This window comes from Dendrobates tinctorius, unplaced genomic scaffold (genome assembly GCF_039654945.1).
Source record: "Dendrobates tinctorius isolate UK_male_01 unplaced genomic scaffold, ASM3965494v1 ptg000151l, whole genome shotgun sequence".
NCBI classification, from domain to species: Eukaryota; Metazoa; Chordata; class Amphibia; order Anura; family Dendrobatidae; genus Dendrobates; species Dendrobates tinctorius.
In genome coordinates, this window is record NW_027361818.1 from 1212995 (window position 1) to 1235867 (window position 22873).

The following is a 22873-nucleotide window of genomic DNA, read 5'->3' on the forward strand; positions in this document are numbered from 1 at the left end:
TAGTCCCGTTATTAATCCCAAAACTATCTGACAGGGTGCCGTTAACTCTGACTTTGGCCGTCGGTTGGGAATAAAGCGAGAGGACCGCTGTTATATATTGGGGGAAGCCAAACCTAAGCATTACTTGTTCCATGAACCTCCAGCTCACTCTGTCGAAAGCCTTCTCAGCATCCGTCGACAGAAGCATCAAAGGTATACCCCGAGTCTTAGCAAACATTATAGACTGAATGACTTTAGTAGAATTGTCCTTCCCTTCCCTGCCTCTTACAAAACCTACTTGATCTGCATGAATTAGCTTAGGTAAGAAATTGCTTAATCTGCCCGCTAATATTTTAGCCCACATCTTAATATCTGCATTAAGCAGTGATATTGGTCTGTAGCTAGCGCACAGGTTGGGGTCTTTACCCTCCTTAGGGAGGACTGTAATGTATGCCTCTAAGGATTGTCTAGGGGGGAGCTGGCCTTCCAGATAGGAATTAAACAAAGACACTAGGCGAGGTAACAGTGTTTTTATAAACTTTTTATAATAGATAATGGGAAGACCATCTGGACCCGGTGCCTTTCCGTTCGGAATAGTAGAAAGAGTGTCTAAAATTTCTTTGGGGCTAACTGGAGCAGTCAGCAAGGACTGGCCTTCAAGAGTTATTTTAGGGAGATGCAGTGAGGTCAAGAATTCTTTTATTTTTGCCAAGGCTGTGGCTGGCTCCTGCATGCTATCCGGTGTATTTAAATTGTATAAATTTTCATAAAAGGTTTTAAACTCCCTGGCAATATCTGCAGTCCCGAGAATTGAGGAGCCATCCAAAGCTCTGAGTTGTCTAAGAAACGTCTTTTCTTTTTGTTTCTTAAGTAGGGATGTCATAAGCTTACTACTTTTATTGCCATGAAGATAAAACTTCTGCTTACTTCTCATGTAGATTTTTGCTGATTGAATGTTTAAAAGGTTTTTCAATGAGGTTCTCAGATCTGTCAGTTCAGATAATGTTTTATTTACCTGAGATCTCTTATGTAGTCTCTCGTAGGAGCTTATTTGATGTAGAATAGACACAACCTTTTTTGTTTGCTCTTTTTTCAAATAGGAGCCTAGGGCTATAAATTCCCCTCTCATTACTGCTTTATGTGATTCCCATACCATAGGCAAGGGCGGGCCTGAGTGCAAATTATTTTGAAAAAAGAAGTCAAGAGTGTTTGTCAGTTTTTCAATGTGGGAATCCGAGTCCAACAGTGTCTCATTCAGTGACCATGACCCAGCCGGCCGTGGTAGAGTTTTTATCTCTATGTCAAGGAAAATGGGAGCGTGGTCTGAGAGAGAGATGATATCTATATTAGCTTTTTTAACTAATTGGAGATTAGCTGTTTGTATCAATAGGTAATCAATTCTGTGATAGCTATTATTCGGATGGGAATAAAAAGTGTAATCTCTGCCCGAAGGAAAAAGTGTTCTCCAAGGGTCTATCAGATGCAATTTTTGTAATGAAAGGTGTAATCTTCTCAGCGCCCTTTGAGCCAACCTGCCCGTTGAAGTATCTAAAATTGGGTTCAAAGATACATTAAAATCCCCTTCCACCAACAACAGACCCTCAGTAAAAAGTTCTAGAACATTCATTGTTTTACACAGCCAACCTATCTGGTTCCTATTTGGGGCATATAAATTACACAGGGTAATCTTAGTGTTGGCCAAAAAGCCCTTAATTATAATGTACCTGCCTTCTGAATCCGATAAACAATCACTCAAAATAAAGGGAACATTTTTCTTTATAGCAATACTCACTCCACCCGACGCTGAACCACCCGTACTGTGATACCAGGTCGGGTAGCGAGATCTAGACATATCTGGGACTCTCCCTTTTTTAAAATGTGTCTCCTGCAGGAAAACTATACTAGACTTCTTTGAATGCAAAAGATTCATTACTTGGCTTCTCTTACTTGGGGATCGCAAGCCCTTTACATTATACGAAGCCACTGTCATAGTGGCGAAGTTCACCTTATCACCCATAGTTTGGTAAAGGAAGTAATAACAAAGATTCCTCTGTCATCAAACCACCGAAATTAAAAAAAAACAAAGAGATAAAAAAAATAACAAAAACCCTAAAAATTATTAAGATAAAACAAGAGAAATATAACAAGAACCAACTACCTGCCTGTAGCAGAGGTAGGTGGTCAAACATACCTCCCATAACAGAGCAGGAAATAACATTTCTGACACACAAGTGGCACATGTTAACTTATACGGCAATTGAATGATAACAACACATGAGTAAATGTCAAACTTAGCAAGCTAAAATAAGATAGAACATGTCCGAATGGATCGAGGGGTCCGGCTCCAGTATTGGAAAAATGCAACCGAGAGAAGCACAAGAAAGCTCAGGGGGGTATCTCCTTTTCCATTCCAGATTTCCCTCTTTTAGGAGTCGAGCGTTTCTTTCCTAGGACCCAGTCACCCTGCCCTCCAGTAAAAGCATGGACAGGGAGAGGTGTGCGATGATCCATGTCCAGAGGTAGCCAGGAAGGAATATCCATAGGGGCAATGCCAAAAGCGTCCCATATTTTGGGTAAATCTTCAGGGGTCCGAACCATTATTTGCCTACCATCTCCTTGTATAGATATACCAAACGGAAACAGCCATTTATATAAGATTTTACATGAGCGCAACACCTCCAGGAGGGGCCTTAGGACTCTTCTTTTTGCAAGGGTTGACGGTGCAACGTCCTGATAAAGATGAATAGCAGATCCCTCATAAGAAAGATTTTTAATGTCTCTTGAGGCAGACAAAATAGCATTGGTATCCAAATAGCTCAATAGGCCGCAAATCACATCCCTCGGAGGTTCCATTGGCTTCGGCTTTGGTCTAAGTGATCTATGCACCCTCTCTATTATAATTCGATCACATGTTTCTTGTGGGATTAAGAGGGCAAAGATCTCCTTTGTAGATTTTTCTAATATTTCTGTGGAAACACTTTCAGGCAAGCCTTTTATCCGTATGTTCTTCCTGCGACTCCAATTTTCCTGATCCTCGAGAGCCAGAAAAGAGTTGTTAAGCTGTGTTCTGTGGTAGTCCAGATGCTCTCTCATGGCATTGGAGTGGCTAATGATAGAGGACTGAGAGGACTCCAAAGACTCCACTCTATTACCAATGTGTAGCAAATCCGCTCTCATGCCAGATATCTCATTAACTAATGGTTTTATAGCTTGTGCTAATAATTTTTTAAAAAACGATCTAGAAAGTTTCCCAGAATCTGATTGAGTGACATCGCTGCCTGAAGCATCATCACTGGAGTCTGAGTCCTCGACATGCTCCTCCTCCACAACCTCTGCAGGGAGCCTTTTAGCATTAGGCTTAGATGAAGCAGATTTATTTTTCAAAAATTTATCCATTTCACCCTGTTTGCTTCTATACGCCTGTGCAGCCAACGGTTTTGCACGCTCTTTGTTAGTTTTGACCATTTTGCTTAATTAAAGCGCGCCTTTAATTTACCACCCGTGCATCCAGAAAAGTCTAGTAGTGCATTTTTCTATATGAAAATAGCCCCATGCAACTTGGAGGGCGAGGGGTTAATATATGGAAACATCCGTGGGGATCTGCTGGAGCCGGTAGGGACAGGGTAACGTCAAATCCCCACCACGGCGCTGCAGAAAAGACACAATGTCCTCCTCACCAATGTCGCATAAATCTGTAGACAGCAGCACCTCTATGTGGGGAGAGCGATATCCCCCGATCCAAAAACAACTCAGACCCTGGGAAATGTCTCAGTAAAAATAGGGGGCCGTCAACACCTCGTCTGGCCCAGAGCCAGCACCCTCCTCCACCGCACGTAACGATAGTGCTCCCCGCAGGCCCCAGAGACAGATCACCGGGGGTTCCCTCTCACCGCCGTTTGCTCTAACGGGCGAGACCGCTCCTTGTTCCGCGGTCTCACGCCTCTATCGAGGGCCTCCTGCAGTCCGGTTTCCAGGACTTGTGCTCAGGGGGATGTAAAGATGGCGCCCATCTCTCTCCAGTGCTGCAGCACCCTCCACGAGGCCGCTCTGCGCTCCGGTGTCACGGCGGAGAGCAGCAGCCCCTCTCTTCTCCCTACCACCCCTCACCTTCTCCTCCAAGCCTGGGGCACACCAAAATTAGTTTTAGCCACTTTCGTTCGGGCCAAATAAGGTAGTTTTGTGGCTGGAAGCGGGAGCTGCTATAAGACACGTCCTCCCTGTGTGAGATCCAGGCCACGCCCCCAGCTTTTACTATATTTTCTTTTCACTAATCTTTCATGTGTAAAATCCAATCTTTTCAAAGGTAAAACAAGAAACTGTGAACACGATTTCATCCAACATGAAGATTTCAAGTCCATCGTCTTAAAAATGCAGCCATCAAAATATATGGCATTGCTGATGGTTCTCAGTTGTCTTTTTGGAACAAGTTTAAATACTTTAATTGACATTTTATTGCTGAAAGAAATTTGGTGTAGAGGATTTCCAGCTATCAATACATAGATTTCTATTATCTGCAAATGATGTCATCAATATCATGGGAAACATCTAGTAATATTTCTTTAAGTTTTCATAATCGTTAATTTCATTCTTGAGACAGATTTCGACTCAAACATATTTAGTTGTCCCATTTTCAAATGTCTTGGCCCATTTTAATAACATACTGTATATATTATTTTACTCTTTTCGAGAAGGTCCAAAGTTTTGACCAAGTAAAACACTACACTGTGAACAGGTTTTGAACCTGTGTGGGGATTTGCGGCCATCACAGCCAATTATAGGCTCACTTTAACAGATGTGTTTGCCATGTGAACACAGAGAAGAGCCTGTGAAAAGATTTTGGCCTAAGTTCGTATGAATATCTATTGTAGGATACAGCCATGAGCAAATGAACTTGACTGACTTACTGAAGAGAAAGGAGTGGTCTGAGATTAAAGAGTAGAAGGAGATGAATGGATTGTATATTGAGAAACGCAGAGATTTTGTTGACCACATGTTTCTCATGGTTAAAATTGTCTTTGGTTTCCGCACACTGTCAGGGAATTAATCTGCATTGTTTTATTATTCCCAGCTTTTACTATATTTTCTTTTCACTAATCTTTCATGTGCAAAATCCAATCTTTTCAAAGGTAAAACAATAAACTGTGAACACGATTTCATCCAACATGAAGATTTCAAGTCCATCGTCTTAAAAATGCAGCCATCAAAATATATGAAATTGCTGATGGTTCTCAGTTGTCTTTTTGGAACCAGTTTAAATACTTTCATTGACTTTTTATTGCTGAAAGAAATTTGGTGTAGAGGATTTCCAGTTATCAAAACATAGATTTCTATTATCTGCAAATGATGTCATCAATATCATGGGAAACATCGAGTAATATTTCTTGAAGTTTTCATACTGCTTTATTTCATTCTTGAGGCAGATTTTGTCCCATTTTCATATCACTTTGCCCGTTTTAATAATATACTGTATATATTATTTTACTCTTTTCGAGAAGGTCCAAAGTTTTGACCAAGTAAAACACTGCGCTGTGAACAGGATTTGAAGCTGTGCAGGGATACCCCATTGGATTTCGAGTCCAACGCCTTAACCACTCGGCCATCACAGCCAACTGTTGACTAATCTATCAGATGTTTTTGCCATGTGAGCACAGAGGGAGAGCCTGTGAGAAGATTTTGGTCTAAGTTCACCTGAATCTCTACTTAACTACAAAGCCATGAGCATGAAAACTAGACTGACTTACTGAAGAGAAAGAAGTGGTCTGAGATCAAAGAGTAGAAGGAGATAAATGGATTGTATATTAAGAAACGCAGTGATTTTGTTGACCACATGTTTCTCATGGTTAAAATTGTGGTTGGACACCGCGCACTGCCAGGGAATTAACCTGCATTTTTTTTTTTATTCCCAACTTTTACTATATTTTCTTTTCACTAATCTTTCATAAGCAAAATCCAATCTTTTCAAAACTAATACAATAAACTGAACATGATTTCATCCAACAAGAAGATTTCAAGTCCATCGTCTTAAAAATGCAGCCATCAAAATATATGGCATTGCTGATGGTTCTCAGTTGTCTTTTTGGAACCAGTTTAAATACTTTAATTGACATTTTATTGCTGAAAGAAATTTGGTGTAGAGGATTTCCAGCTATCAATACATAGATTTCTATTATCTGCAAATGATGTCATCAATATCATGGGAAACATCTAGTAATATTTCTTTAAGTTTTCATACTTGTTAATTTCATTCTTGAGACAGATTTCGACTCAAATATATTTAGTAGTCCCATTTTCATATGTCTTGTCCCATTTTAATAATATACTGTATATATTATTTTACTCTTTTCGAGAAAGTCCAAAGTTTTGACCAAGTAAAACACTGCACTGTGAACAGGATTTGAACCTGTGTGGGGATTTGCGGCCATCACAGCCAATTATAGGCTCACTTTATCAGATGTGTTTGCCATGTGAACACAGAGAACAGCCTGTGAAAAGATTTTGGCCTAAATTCGCATGAATATCTATTGTAGGATACAGCCATGAGCAAGAGAACTTGACTGACTTACTGAAGAGAAAGGAGTGGTCTGAGATTAACACTAGAACTACTGTACTCGTGACACATACTAGAACTACTGAATGTAGTCATTTTGACTACTGACTTGTTTTCGTTATTAGAGTTTCATTTGTGGTTATTTATTAATTATATTTTTTTAATGTATTATTATTGTGAGATCCAACAGTAATGCTTTGGAATGTTTTTTTCATTTATTTTTTTTCATATTTTTCTACAGGAAATAACAAAAGTAAAGTAAGCAAAACAATAATAGACGTTTTAAAATAATTTATTATTAAAGTGCACACATATAAACAACAACTCAAGAACAACAAGCAGAGAAAATGTAAGTGAAGGAGAAGAAAAATGAAAATATGGCGCAGAATCTCAATAAAAACGACCAACCGTTATTATGAAGTACAACCGGTAACTTTCTAAACATTTGTTGATTCGCATTTCAGGCATCGTCTTTCAATTACAGCGGTACATTGCCCACACAAAGACTTATGGCAAGTCATACAATTTCCAACAGATCGATTTATTTTTGCATTTTGCTTTTATCTGGCAAAGTTTTTTTTGAGACATCACATCTGAAGATGTAGCAACTTGAGACATGCCACCCTTTCCCCTAGATACAACATACGGACCACTCAACTCTGTGACAAGCTTTTGCAAAAATGCCTTGTGTGACATTTGTCAGGTGGTCATCTTCTTGTATAATATCCAAGCATTTATACCCGCTAAGTCTAAGGTATTTTCAAATGCGTGAACAGGCCGTCTCCTAGTACCTGTTCTTGTGCTGTATTTGCGTGCCATCTGATCTACTACATCTACTCCATATTTTGTTTCATTATAAAACTTTACAGTTTCTGGAGATTTTTTGGAGATTCAGAAGCAACAAGAACATCGGGATGGACGGAAATCAGAATTATCACATTTTTGGTTGGCTTACCTTGATACACGGTAAGTGTAAAATTATCCTCATTTTTATAGACTTTAGTGCTGTACAACTTTTCTTTCATTGTTTTTATTTCTTTAGGCACTTCTCGTCTTATCTTATTTAGCGTTCCCACGATAGTCGTTCCCTGGCTTTTTAGCTGTTTGGCAAGTTTTACTGATGTAAAATAATTATCGGTGGTTACATTTCGACCTTTTTTCAAAAACGGCTGCAATAGTTTCATGACTACGTGGTCAGCTAAACGGTCATCAGCACGGCGTGAATCATCTTTACCCAGATAAGGGAAGCCATTTACAACATATTTACTATCCTTATCTACAGCTAGCCAAAATTTATGGCCATATTTATCTGGCTTGGAAGGTGTATACTGTGTGAAAGGACACCTGGTTTTGCTTGGAAAAGTTGTTCATCAACCGTAATGTATGGGCCAGGTTTGTAACAAGCAATGCAATTGGCAATAAACCTGTCCCACACAATAGAAAAGAGAGCAAATTTGCCGGTTTGCAGTCTCTGCGATCGATTGGACTTCTCATCAAATCTGAGGTAATGCATAATTTCTACAAAACGGTCCCTAGACATTATCGCTTTGCATAACGGTATTCCCCAGTCATAATCTAACCAGGTAACACGATGAAAATGTGAAAAGTTTGTCATCTGAATTGAACTAAATCTATTTGAACATCAGGGTAAATAAGATACAGTGAAAAAATTATGCACAAAACTTTACAGCAACTTTTAGTGACAAAAGGACAGCAAAATATAGCAGGTAGTCAAAAAGACTACCTTTTAGTAGTTATAGGTGAATGTTGAAATAAATGGGCAATTTTTGCACCTAAATTATTTATTGCCACAAAATCTTTTTTAACATCCTATTTGAGGAAAAGTCACCGAGTCTCAAGCCGGAATTCCAAAAAATGTAGTCACAGAGGAGAAATACATAGTGCGAAGTAGTCAAAATGACTACCTCAGTAGTTCTAGTGTTAAAGAGTAGAAGGAGATGAATGGATTGTATATTGAGAAACGCAGAGATTTTGTTGACCACGTGTTTCTAATGGTTAAAATTGTCTTTGGTTTCCGCACACTGTCAGGGAATTAATCTGCATTGTTTTATTATTCCCAGCTTTTACTACATTTTCTTTTCACTAATCTTTCATGTGCAAAATCCAATCTTTTGAAAGGTAAAACAATAAACTGTGAACACGATTTCATCCAACATGAAGATTTCAAGTCCATCGTCTTAAAAATGCAGCCATCAAAATATATGGCATTGCTGATGGTTCTCAGTTGTCTTTTTGGAACCAGTTTAAATACTTTCATTGACTTTTTATTGCTGAAAGAAATTTGGTGTAGAGGATTAACAGCAACCAATACATAGATTTCTATTATCTGCAAATGATGTCATCAATATCATGGGAAACATCGAGTAATATTTCGTGAAGTTTTCATACTGCTTAATTTCATTCTTGAGGCAAACATGTTGGAGATGTCCCATTTTCATATCACTTGGCCCGTTTTAATAATATACTGTATATATTATTTTACTCTTTTCGAGAAGGTCCAAAGTTTTGACCAAGTAAAACACTGTGCTGTGAACAGGATTTGAACCTGTGCGGGGATACCCCACTGGATTTCAAGTCCAACGCCTTAACCACTCGGCCATCACAGCCAACTGTTGAAAAATCTATCAGATGTTTTTGCCATGTGAGCACAGAGGGAAAGCCTGTGAGAAGATTTTGGTCTAAGTTCACCTGAATCTCTACTGAACTACACAGCCATGAGCATGAAAACTAGACTGACTTACTGAAGAGAAAGAAGTGGTCTGAGATCAAAGAGTAGAAGGAGATAAATGGATTGTATATTAAGAAACGCAGTGATTTTGTTGACCACATGTTTCTCATGCTTAAAATTGTGGTTGGACACCGCGCACTGCCAGGGAATTAATCTGCATTTTTTTATTATTCCCAACTTTTACTATATTTTCTTTTCACTAATCTTTCATAAGCAAAATCCAATCTTTTCAAAACTAATACAATAAACTGAACATGATTTCATCCAACATGAAGATTTCAAGTCCATCGTCTTAAAAATGCAGCCATCAAAATATGTGGCATTGCTGATGGTTCTCAGTTGTCTTTTTGGAACCAGTTTAAATACTTTAATTGACATTTTATTGCTGAAAGAAATTTGGTGTAGAGGATTTCCAGCTATCAATACATAGATTTCTATTATCTGCAAATGATGTCATCAATATCATGGGAAACATCTAGTAATATTTCTTTAAGCTTTCATACTTGTTAATTTCATTCTTGAGACAGATTTCGACTCAAATATATTTAGTTGTCCCATTTTCACATGTCTTGGCCCATTTTAATAATATACTGTATATATTATTTTACTCTTTTCGAGAAGGTCCAAAGATTTGACCAAGTAAAATACTGCACTGTGAACAGGATTTGAACCTGTGTGGGGATTTGCGGCCATCACAGCCAATTATAGGCTCACCTTATCAGATGTGTTTGCCATGTGAACACAGAGAACAGCCTGTGAAAAGATTATGGCCTAAATTCACATGAATATCTATTGTAGGATACAGCCATGAGCAAGAGAACTGAACTGACTTACTGAATAGAAAGGAGTGGTCTGAGATTAAAGAGTAGAAGGAGATGTGTGGATTGTATATTGAGAAACGCAGAGATTTTGTTGACCACGTGTTTCTCATGGTTAAAATTGTCTTTGGTTTCCGCACACTGTCAGGGAATTAATCTGTATTGTTTTATGATTCCCAGCTTTTACTATATTTTCTTTTCACTAATCTTTCATGTGCAAAATCCAAACTTTTCAAAGGTAAAACAATAAACTGTGAACACGATTTCATCCAACATGAAGATTTCAAGTCCATCGTCTTAAAAATGCAGCCATCAAAATATATGGCATTGCTGATGGTTCTCAGTTGTCTTTTTGGAACCAGTTTAAATACTTTCATTGACTTTTTATTGCTGAAAGAAATTTGGTGTAGAGGATTTCCAGCAACCAATACATAGATTTCTATTAACTGCAAATGATGTCATCAATATCATGGGAAACATCGAGTAATATTTCTTGGAGTTTTCATACTGCTAAAACTCATTCTTGAGGCAGATTTCGAGTCAAACATGTTAAGTTGTCCCATTTTCATATCACTTGGCCTGTTTTAATAATATACTGTATATATTATTTTACTCTTTTCGAGAAGGTCCAAAGTTTTGACCAAGTAAAACTCTGCGCTGTGAACAGGATTTGAACCTGTGCGGGGATACCCCATTGGATTTCAAGTCCAACACCTTAACCACTCGGCCATCACAGCCAACTGTTGCATAATCTATCAGATGTTTTTGCCATGTGAGCACAGAGGGAGAGCCTGTGAGAAGATTTTGGTCTAAGTTCACCTGAATCTCTACTGAACTACAAAGCCATGAGCATGAAAACTAAACTGACTAACTGAAGAGAAAGAAGTGGTCTGAGATCAAAGAGTAGAAGGAGATAAATGGATTGTATATTAAGAAACGCAGTGATTTTGTTGACCACATGTTTCTCATGCTTAAAATTGTGGTTGGACACCGCGCACTGCCAGGGAATTAATCTGCATTTTTTTTATTATTCCCAACTTTTACTATATTTTCTTTTCACTAATCTTTCATAAGCAAAATACAATCTTTTCAAAACTAATACAATAAACTGAACATGATGTCATCCAACATGAAGATTTCAAGTCCATCGTCTTAAAAATGCAGCCATCAAAATATATGGCATTGCTGATGGTTCTCAGTTGTCATTTTGGAACCAGTTTAAATACTTTAATTGACATTTTATTGCTGAAAGAAATTTGGTGTAGAGGATTTCCAGCAACCAATACATAGATTTCTATTATCTGCAAATGATGTCATCAATATCATGGGAAACATCTAGTAATATTTCTTTAAGTTTTCATACTTGTTGATTTCATTCTTGAGACAGATTTCGACTCAAATATATTTAGTTGTCCCATTTTCATATGTCTTGGCCCATTTTAATAATATACTGTATATATTATTTTACTCTTTTCGAGAAGGTCCAAAGTTTTGACCAAGTAAAATACTGCACTGTGAACAGGATTTGAACCTGTGTGGGGATTTGCGGCCATGACAGCCAATTATAGGCTCACCTTATCAGATGTGTTTGCCATGTGAACACAGAGAACAGCCTGTGAAAAGATTTTGGCCTAAATTCGCATGAATATCTATTGTAGGATACAGCCATGAGCATGAAAACTAGACTGACTTACTGAAGAGAAAGAAGTGGTCTGAGATCAAAGAGTAGAAAGAGATAAATGGATTGTATATTAAGAAACGCAGTGATTTTGTTGACCACATGTTTCTCATGCTTAAAATTGTGGTTGGACACCGCGCACTGCCAGGGAATTAATCTGCATTTTTTTTATTATTCCCAACTTTTACTATATTTTCTTTTCACTAATCTATCATAAGCAAAATCCAATCTTTTCAAAACTAATACAATAAACTGAACATGATTTCATCCAACATAAAGATTTCAAGTCCATCGTCTTAAAAATGCAGCCATCAAAATATATGGCATTGCTGATGGTTCTCAGCTGTCTTTTTGGAACCAGATTAAATACTTTAATTGACATTTTATTGCTGAAAAGAAATTTGGTGTAGAGGATTTCAGCTATCAATACATAGATTTCTATTATCTGCAAATGATGTCATCAATATCATGGGAAACATCTAGTAATATTTCTTTAAGTTTTCATACTTGTTAATTTCATTCTTGAGACAGATTTCGACTCAAATATATTTAGTTGTCCCATTTTCATATGTCTTGGCCCATTTTAATAATATACTGTATATATTATTTTACTCTTTTCGAGAAGGTCCAAAGATTTGACCAAGTAAAATACTGCACTGTGAACAGGATTTGAACCTGTGTGGGGATTTGCGGCCATCACAGCCAATTATAGGCTCACCTTATCAGATGTGTTTGCCATGTGAACACAGAGAACAGCCTGTGAAAAGATTTTGGCCTAAATTCGCATGAATATCTATTGTAAGATACAGCCATGAGCAAGAGAACTTGACTGACTTACTGAATAGAAAGGAGTGGTCTGAGATTAAAGAGTAGAAGGAGATGAATGGATTGTATATTGAGAAACGCAGAGATTTTGTTGACCACGTGTTTCTCATGGTTAAAATTGTCTTTGGTTTCCACACACTGTCAGGGAATTAATCTGTATTGTTTTATTATTCCCAGCTTTTACTATATTTTCTTTTCACTAATCTTTCATGTGCAAAATCCAATCTTTTCAAAGTTAAAACAATAAACTGTGAACACGATTTCATCCAACATGAAGATTTCAAGTCCATCGTCTTAAAAATGCAGCCATCAAAATATATGGCATGGCTGATGGTTCTCAGTTGTCTTTTTGGAACCAGTTTAAATACTTTCATTGACTTTTTATTGCTGAAAGAAATTTGGTGTAGAGGATTTCCAGCAACCAATACATAGATTTCTATTATCTGCAAATGATGTCATCAATATCATGGGAAACATCGAGTAATATTTCTTGGCGTTTTCATACTGCTAAATCTCATTCTTGAGGCAGATTTCGAGTCAAACATGTTAAGTTGTCCCATTTTCATATCACTTGGCCCGTTTTAATAATATACTGTTTATATTATTTTACACTTTTCGAGAAGGTCCAAAGTTTTGACCAAGTAAAACACTGCGCTGTGAACAGGATTTGAACCTGTGCAGGGATACCCCATTGGATTTCGAGTCCAACGCCTTAACCACTCGGCCATCACAGCCAACTGTTGAATAATCTATCAGATGTTTTTACCATGAGAGCACAGAGGGAGAGCCTGTGAGAAGATTTTGGTCTAAGTTCACCTGAATCTCTACTGAACTACAAAGCCATGAGCATGAAAACTAGACTGACTTACTGAAGAGAAAGAAGTGGTCTGAGATCAAAGAGTAGAAGAAGATAAATGGATTGTATATTAAGAAACGCAGTGATTTTGTTGACCACATGTTTCTCATGCTTAAAATTGTGGTTGGACACCGCGCACTGCCAGGGAATTAATCTGCATTTTTTTTATTATTCCCAACTTTTACTATATTTTCTTTTCACTAATCTTTCATAAGCAAAATCCAATCTTTTCAAGACTAATACAATAAACTGAACATGATTTCATCCAACATGAATATTTCAAGTCCATCGTCTTAAAAATGCAGCCATCAAAATATATGGCATTGCTGATGGTTCTCAGTTGTCTTTTTGGAACCAGGTTAAATACTTTAATTGACATTTTATTGCTGAAAGAAATTTGGTGTAGAGGATTTCCAGCTATCAATACATAGATTTCTATTATCTGCAAATGATGTAATCAATATCATGGGAAACATCTAGTAATATTTCTTTAAGCTTTCATACTTGTTAATTTCATTCTTGAGACAGATTTCGACTCAAATATATTTAGTTGTCCCATTTTCATATGTCTTGGCCCATTTTAATAATATACTGTATATATTATTTTACTCTTTTCGAGAAGGTCCAAAGATTTGACCAAGTAAAATACTGCTCTGTGAACAGGATTTGAACCTGTGTGGGGATTTGCGGCCTTCACAGCCAATTATAGGCTCACCTTATCAGATGTGTTTGCCATGTGAACACAGAGAACAGCCTGTGAAAAGATTTTGGCCTAAATTCACATGAATATCTATTGTAGGATACAGCCATGAGCAAGAGAACTTGACTGACTTACTGAATAGAAAGGAGTGGTCTGATATTAAAGAGTAGAAGGAGATGAATGGATTGTATATTGAGAAACGCAGAGATTTTGTTGACCACATGTTTCTCATGGTTAAAATTGTCTTTGGTTTCCGCACACTGTCAGGGAATTAATCTGTATTGTTTTATTATTCCCAGCTTTTACTATATTTTCTTTTCACTTATCTTTCATGTGCAAAATCCAATCTTTTCAAAGGTAAAACAATAAACTGTGAACACGATTTCATCCAACATGAAGATTTCAAGTCCATCGTCTTAAAAATGCAGCCATCAAAATATATGGCATTGCTGATGGTTCTCAGTTGTCTTTTTGGAACCAGTTTAAATACTTTCATTGACTTTTTATTGCTGAAAGAAATTTGGTGTAGAGGATTTCCAGCAACCAATACATAGATTTCTATTATCTGCAAATGATGTCATCAATATCATGGGAAACATCGAGTAATATTTCTTGGCGTTTTCATACTACTAAATCTCATTCTTGAGGCAGATTTCGATTCAAACATGTTAAGTTGTCCCATTTTCATATCACTTGGCCCGTTTTAATAATATACTGTATATATTATTTTACTCTTTTCGAGAAGGTCCAAAGTTTTGACCAAGTAAAACACTGCGCTGTGAACAGGATTTGAACCTGTGCGGGGATACCCCATTGGATTTCGAGTCCAACGCCTTAACCACTCGGCCATCACAGCCAACTGTTGAATAATCTATCAGATGTTTTTACCATGAGAGCACAGAGGGAGAGCCTGTGAGAAGATTTTGGTCTAAGTTCACCTGAATCTCTACTGAACTACAAAGCCATGAGCATGAAAATTAGACTGACTTACTGAAGAGAAAGAAGTGGTCTGAGATCAAAGAGTAGAAGAAGATAAATGGATTGTATATTAAGAAACGCAGTGATTTTGTTGACCACATGTTTCTCATGCTTAAAATTGTGGTTGGACACCGCGCACTGCCAGGGAATTAATCTGCATTTTTTTTATTATTCCCAACTTTTACTATATTTTCTTTTCACTAATCTTTCATAAGCAAAATCCAATCTTTTCAAGACTAATACAATAAACTGAACATGATTTCATCCAACATGAATATTTCAAGTCCATCGTCTTAAAAATGCAGCCATCAAAATATATGGCATTGCTGATGGTTCTCAGTTGTCTTTTTGGAACCAGTTTAAATACTTTAATTGACATTTTATTGCTGAAAGAAATTTGGTGTAGAGGATTTCCAGCTATCAATACATAGATTTCTATTATCTGCAAATGATGTAATCAATATCATGGGAAACATCTAGTAATATTTCTTTAAGCTTTCATACTTGTTAATTTCATTCTTGAGACAGATTTCGACTCAAATATATTTAGTTGTCCCATTTTCATATGTCTTGGCCCATTTTAATAATATACTGTATATATTATTTTACTCTTTTCGAGAAGGTCCAAAGATTTGACCAAGTAAAATACTGCACTGTGAACAGGATTTGAACCTGTGTGGGGATTTGCGGCCTTCACAGCCAATTATAGGCTCACCTTATCAGATGTGTTTGCCATGTGAACACAGAGAACAGCCTGTGAAAAGATTTTGGCCTAAATTCACATGAATATCTATTGTAGGATACAGCCATGAGCAAGAGAACTTGACTGACTTACTGAATAGAAAGGAGTGGTCTGATATTAAAGAGTAGAAGGAGACGAATGGATTGTATATTGAGAAACGCAGAGATTTTGTTGACCACATGTTTCTCATGGTTAAAATTGTCTTTGGTTTCCGCACACTGTCAGGGAATTAATCTGTATTGTTTTATTATTCCCAGCTTTTACTATATTTTCTTTTCACTTATCTTTCATGTGCAAAATCCAATCTTTTCAAAGGTAAAACAATAAACTGTGAACACGATTTCATCCAACATGAAGATTTCAAGTCCATCGTCTTAAAAATGCAGCCATCAAAATATATGGCATTGCTGATGGTTCTCAGTTGTCTTTTTGGAACCAGTTTAAATACTTTCATTGACTTTTTATTGCTGAAAGAAATTTGGTGTAGAGGATTTCCAGCAACCAATACATAGATTTCTATTATCTGCAAATGATGTCATCAATATCATGGGAAACATCGAGTAATATTTCTTGGCGTTTTCATACTACTAAATCTCATTCTTGAGGCAGATTTCGATTCAAACATGTTAAGTTGTCCCATTTTCATATCACTTGGCCCGTTTTAATAATATACTGTATATATTATTTTACTCTTTTCGAGAAGGTCCAAAGTTTTGACCAAGTAAAACACTGCGCTGTGAACAGGATTTGAACCTGTGCGGGGATACCCCATTGGATTTTGAGTCCAACGCCTTAACCACTTGGCCATCACAGCCAACTGTTGAATAATCTATCAGATGTTTTTGCCATGTGAGCACAGAGGGAGAGCCTGTGAGAAGATTTTGGTCTAAGTTCACCTGAATCTCTACTGAACTACAAAGCCATGAGCATGAAAACTAGACTGACTTACTGAAGAGAAAGAAGTGGTCTGAGATCAAAGAGTAGAAGGAGATAAATGGATTGTATATTAAGAAACGCAGTGATTTTGTTGACCACATGTTTCTCATGCTTAAAATTGTGGTTGGACACCGCGCACTGCCAGGGAATTAATCTGCATTTTTTTCATTATTCCCAACTTTTACTATATTTTCTTTTCACTAATCTTTCATAAGCAAAATCCAATCTTTTCAAAACTAATACAATAAACTGAACATGATTTCATCCAACATGAAGATTTCAAGTCCATCGTCTTAAAAATGCAGCCATCAAAATATATGGCATTGCTGATGGTTCTCAGTTGTCTTTTTGGAACCAGTTTAAATACTTTAATTGACATTTTATTGCTGAAAGAAATTTGGTGTAGAGGATTTCCAGCTATTAATACATAGATTTCTATTATCTGCAAATGATGTAATCAATATCATGGGAAACATCTAGTAATATTTCTTTAAGCTTTCATACTTGTTAATTTCATTCTTGAGACAGATTTCGACTCAAATATATTTAGTTGTCCCATTTTCATATGTCTTGGCCCATTTTAATAATATACTGTATATATTATTTTACTTTTTTCGAGAAGGTCCAAAGATTTGACCAAGTAAAATACTGCACTGTGAACAGGATTTGAACCTGTGTGGGGATTTGCGGCCATCACAGCCAATTATAGGCTCACCTTATCAGATGTGTTTGCCATGTGAACACATACAACAGCCTGTGAGAAGATTTTGGCCTAAGTTCGCATGAATATTTATTGTAGGATACAGCCATGAGCAAGAGAACTTGACTGACTTACTGAATAGAAAGGAGTGGTCTGAGATTAAAGAGTAGAAGGAGATGAATGGATTGTATATTGAGAAACGCAGAGATTTTGTTGACCACATGTTTCTCATGGTTAAAATTGTCTTTGGTTTCCACACACTGTCAGGGAATTAATCTGCATTGTTTTATTATTCCCAGCGTCTACTATATTTTCTTTTCACTAATCTTTCATGTGCAAAATCCAATCTTTTCAAAGGTAAAACAATAAACTGTGAACACGATTTCATCCAACATGAAGATTTCAAGTCCATCGTCTTAAAAATGCAGCCATCAAAATAGTGATTTTGTTGACCACATGTTTCTCATGCTTAAAATTGTGGTTGGACACCGCGCACTGCCAGGGAATTAATCTGCATTTTTTTTATTATTCCCAACTTTTACTATATTTTCTTTTCACTAATCTTTCATAAGCAAAATCCAATCTTTTCAAAACTAATACAATAAACTGAACATGATTTCATCCAACATGAAGATTTCAAGTCCATCGTCTTAAAAATGCAGCCATCAAAATATATGGCATTGCTGATGGTTCTCATTTGTCTTTTTGGAACCAGTTTAAATACTTTAATTGACATTTTATTGCTGAAAGAAATTTGGTGTAGAGGATTTCCAGCTATCAATACATAGATTTCTATTATCTGCAAATGATGTCATCAATATCATGGAAAACATCTAGTAATATTTCTTTAAGTTTTCATACTTGTTAATTTCATTCTTGAGACAGATTTCGACTCAAATAAATTTAATTGTCCCATTTTCATATGTCTTGGCCCATTTTAATAATATACTGTATATATTATTTTACTCTGTTCGAGAAGGTCCAAAGTTTTGAACAAGTAAAACACTGCACTGTGAACAGGATTTGAACCTGTGTGGGGATTTGCGGCCATCACAGCCAATTATAGGCTCACCTTATCAGATGTGTTTGCCATGTGAACACAGAGAACAGCCTGTGAAAAGATTTTGGCATAAATTCGCATGAATATATATTGTAGGATACAGCCATGAGCAAGAGAACTTGGCTGACTTACTGAATAGAAAGGAGTGGTCTGAGATTAAAGAGTAGAAGGAGATGAATGGATTGTATATTGAGAAACGCAGAGATTTTGTTGACCACGTGTTTCTCATGGTTAAAATTGTCTTTGGTTTCTGCACACTGTCAGGGAATTAATCTGTATTGTTTTATTATTCCCAGCTTTTACTATATTTTCTTTTCACTAATCTTTCATGTGCAAAATCCAATCTTTTCAAAGGTAAAACAATAAACTGTGAACACGATTTCTTCCAACATGAAGATTTCAAGTCCATCGTCTTAAAAATGCAGCCATCAAAATATATGGCATTGCTGATGGTTCTCAGTTGTCTTTTTGGAACCAGTTTAAATACTTTCATTGACTTTTTATTGCTGAAAGAAATTTGGTGTAGAGGATTTCCAGCAACCAATACATAGATTTCTATTATCTGCAAATGATGTAGTCAATATCATGGGAAACATCGAGTAAAATTTCTTGGCGTTTTCATACTGCTAAATCTCATTCTTGAGGCAGATTTCGAGTCAAACATGTTAAGTTGTCCCATTTTCATATCACTTGGCCCGTTTTAATAATATACTGTATATATTATTTTACTCTTTTCGAGAAGGTCCAAAGTTTTGACCAAGTAAAACACAGCGCTGTGAGCAGGATTTGAACCTGTGCAGGGATACCCCATTGGATTTCGAGTCCAACGCCTTAACCACTCGGCCATCACAGCCAAATGTTGAATAATCTATCAGATGTTTATGCCATGTGAGCACAGAGGGAGAGCCTGTGAGAAGATTTTGGTCTAAGTTCACCTGAATCTCTACTGAACTACAAGGCCATGAGCATGAAAACTAGACTGACTTACTGAAGAGAAAGAAGTGGTCTGAGATCAAAGAGTAGAAGGAGATAAATGGATTGTATATTAAGAAACGCAATGATTTTGTTGACCACATGTTTCTCATGCTTAAAATTGTGGTTGGACACCGCGCACTGCCAGGGAATTAATCTGCGTTTTTTTTATTATTCCCAACTTTTACTATATTTTCTTTTCACTATTCTTTCATAAGCAAAATCCAATCTTTTCAAAACTAATACAATAAACTGAACATGATTTCATCCAACATGAAGATTTCAAGTCCATCGTCTTAAAAATGCAGCCATCAAAATATATGGCATTGCTGATGGTTCTCAGTTGTCTTTTTGGAACCAGTTTAAATACTTTAATTGACATTTTATTGCTGAAAGAAATTTGGTGTAGAGGATTTCCAGCTATCAATACATAGATTTCTATTATCTGCAAATGATATAATCAATATCATGGGAAACATCTAGTAATATTTCTTTAAGCTTTCATACTTGTTAATTTCATTCTTGAGACAGATTTCGACTCAAATATATTTAGTTGTCCCATTTTCATATGTTTTGGCCCATTTTAATAATATACTGTATATATTATTTTACTCTTTTCGAGAAGGTCCAAAGATTTGACCAAGTAAAATACTGCACTGTGAACAGGATTTGAACCTGTGTGGGGATTTGCGGCCATCACAGCCAATTATAGGCTCACCTTATCAGATGTGTTTGCCATGTGAACACAGAGAACAGCCTGTGAAAAGATTTTGGCCTAAATTCGCATGAATATCTATTGTAGGATACAGCCATGAGCAAGAGAACTTGACTGACTTACTGAATAGAAAGGAGTGGTCTGAGATTAAAGAGTAGAAGGAGATGAATTGATTGTATATTGAGAAACGCAGAGATTTTGTTGACCACGTGTTTCTCATGGTTAAAATTGTCTTTGGTTTCCGCACACTGTCAGGGAATTAATCTGTATTGTTTTATTATTCCCAGCTTTTACTATATTTTCTTTTCACTAATCTTTCATGTGCAAAATCCAATCTTTTCAAAGGTAAAACAATAAACTGTGAACACAATTTCATCCAACATGAAGATTTCAAGTCCATCGTCTTAAAAATGCAGCCATCAAAATATATGGCATTGCTGATGGTTCTCAGTTGTCTTTTTGGAACCAGTTTAAATACTTTAATTGACATTTTATTGCTGAAAGATATTTGGTGTAGAGGATTTCCATCTATCAATACATAGATTTCTATTATCTGCAAATGATGTCATCAATATCATCGGAAACATCTAGTAATATTTCTTTAAGTTTTCATACTTGTTAATTTAATTCTTGAGACAGATTTCGACTCAAATATATTTAGTTGTCCCATTTTCATATGTCTTGGCCCATTTTAATAATATACTGTATATATTATTTTACTCTTTTCGAGAAGGTCCAAAGTTTTGACCAAGTAAAACATTGCACTGTGATCAGGATTTGAACCTGTGTGGGGATTTGCGGCCATCACAGACAATTATAGGCTCACTTTATCAGATGTGTTTGCCATGTGAACACAGAGAACAGCCTGTGAGAAGATTTTGGCCTAAGTTCGCATGAATATCTATTTAGGATACAGCCATGAGCAAGAGAACTTGACTGACTTACTGAAGAGAAAGGAGTGGTCTGAGATCAAAGAGTAGAAGGAGATGAATGGATTGTATATTGAGAAACGCAGAGATTTTGTTGACCACGTGTTTCTGGTTAAAATTGTCTTTGGTTTCCGCACACTGTCAGGGAATTAATCTGTATTGTTTTATTATTCCCAGCTTTTACTATATTTTCTTTTCACTAATCTTTCATGTGCAAAATCCAATCTTTTCAAAGGTAAAACAATAAACTGTGAACACGATTTCATTCAACATGAAGATTTCAAGTCCATCGTCTTAAAAATGCAGCCATCAAAATATATGGAATTGCTGATGGTTCTCAGTTGTCTTTTTGGAACCAGTTTAAATACTTTCATTGACTTTTTATTGCTGAAAGAAATTTGGTGTAGAGGAATTCCAGCAACCAATACATAGATTTCTATTATCTGCAAATGATGTCATCAATATCATGGAGTAATATTTCTTGGAGTTTTCATACTGCTAAATCTCATTCTTGAGGCAGATTTCGAGTCAAACATGTTAAGTTGTCCCATTTTCATATCACTTGGCCCGTTTTAATAATATACTGTATATATTATTTTACTCTTTTCGAGAAGGTCCAAAGTTTTGACCAAGTAAAACACTGTGCTGTGAACAGGATTTGAACCTTTGCGGGGATACCCCATTGGATTTCAAGTCCAACACCTTAACCACTCGGCCATCACAGCCAACTGTTGCATAAGCTATCAGATGTTTTTGCCATGTGAGCACAGAGGGAGAGCCTGTGAGAAGATTTTGGTCTAAGTTCACCTGAAACTCTACTGAACTACAAAGCCATGAGCATGAAAACTAGACTGACTTACTGAAGAGAAAGAAGTGGTCTGAGATCAAAGAGTAGAAGGAGATAAATGGATTGTATATTAAGAAACGCAGTGATTTTGTTGACCACATGTTTCTCATGCTTAAAATTGTGGTTGGACACCGCGCACTGCCAGGGAATTAATCTGCATTTTTTTTATTATTCCCAACTTTTACTATATTTTCTTTTCACTAATCTTTGATAAGCAAAATCCAATCTTTTCAAAACTGATACAATAAACTGAACATGATTTCATCCAACATGAAGATTTCAAGTCCATCGTCTTAAAAATGCAGCCATCAAAATATATGGCATTGCTGATGGTTCTCAGTTGTCTTTTTGGAACCAGTTTAAATACTTCAATTGACATTTTATTGCTGAAAGATATTTGGTGTAGAGGATTTCCAGCTATCAATACATAGATTTCTATTATCTGCAAATGATGTCATCAATATCATGGGAAACATCTAGTAATATTTCTTTAAGTTTTCATACTTGTTAATTTCATTCTTGAGACAGATTTCGACTCAAACATATTTAGTTGTCGCATTTTCATATGTCTTGGCCCATTTTAATAATATACTGTATATATTATTTTACTCTTTTCGAGAAGGTCCAAAGTTTTGACCAAGTAAAACATTGCACTGTGATGAGGATTTGAACCTGTGTGGGGATTTGCAGCCATCACAGCCAATTATAGGCTCACTTTATCAGATGTGTTTGCCATGTGAACACAGAGAACAGCCTGTGAGAAGATTTTGGCCTAAGTTCGCATGAATATCTATTTAGGATACAGCCATGAGCAAGAGAACTTGACTGACTTACTTAAGAGA

The 22873-nt window shown here is 36.5% G+C and overlaps 8 non-coding genes across 8 annotated transcripts; all 8 read right to left on the reverse strand.

Moving 5' to 3' along the window:
• Positions 1 to 5503: 5503 nt before the first annotated feature.
• Positions 5504 to 5585, reverse strand: TRNAS-CGA (transfer RNA serine (anticodon CGA)). The gene has a single exon. It is a non-coding gene; the product is annotated as a tRNA-Ser (tRNA).
• Positions 5586 to 9071: 3486 nt separating this feature from the next.
• Positions 9072 to 9153, reverse strand: TRNAS-UGA (transfer RNA serine (anticodon UGA)). The gene has a single exon. It is a non-coding gene; the product is annotated as a tRNA-Ser (tRNA).
• A 1595-nt stretch (positions 9154 to 10748) lies between these two features.
• On the reverse strand, positions 10749 to 10830 carry TRNAS-UGA (transfer RNA serine (anticodon UGA)). Its single transcript has one exon. It is a non-coding gene; the product is annotated as a tRNA-Ser (tRNA).
• Positions 10831 to 13248: 2418 nt separating this feature from the next.
• Positions 13249 to 13330, reverse strand: TRNAS-CGA (transfer RNA serine (anticodon CGA)). Its single transcript has one exon. It is a non-coding gene; the product is annotated as a tRNA-Ser (tRNA).
• Positions 13331 to 14926: 1596 nt separating this feature from the next.
• On the reverse strand, positions 14927 to 15008 carry TRNAS-CGA (transfer RNA serine (anticodon CGA)). The gene has a single exon. It is a non-coding gene; the product is annotated as a tRNA-Ser (tRNA).
• A 1596-nt stretch (positions 15009 to 16604) lies between these two features.
• Positions 16605 to 16686, reverse strand: TRNAL-CAA (transfer RNA leucine (anticodon CAA)). Its single transcript has one exon. It is a non-coding gene; the product is annotated as a tRNA-Leu (tRNA).
• Positions 16687 to 19339: 2653 nt separating this feature from the next.
• TRNAS-CGA (transfer RNA serine (anticodon CGA)) lies at positions 19340 to 19421 on the reverse strand. Its single transcript has one exon. It is a non-coding gene; the product is annotated as a tRNA-Ser (tRNA).
• Positions 19422 to 21827: 2406 nt separating this feature from the next.
• Positions 21828 to 21909, reverse strand: TRNAS-UGA (transfer RNA serine (anticodon UGA)). The gene has a single exon. It is a non-coding gene; the product is annotated as a tRNA-Ser (tRNA).
• Between the last annotated feature and the right edge of the window lie 964 nt (positions 21910 to 22873).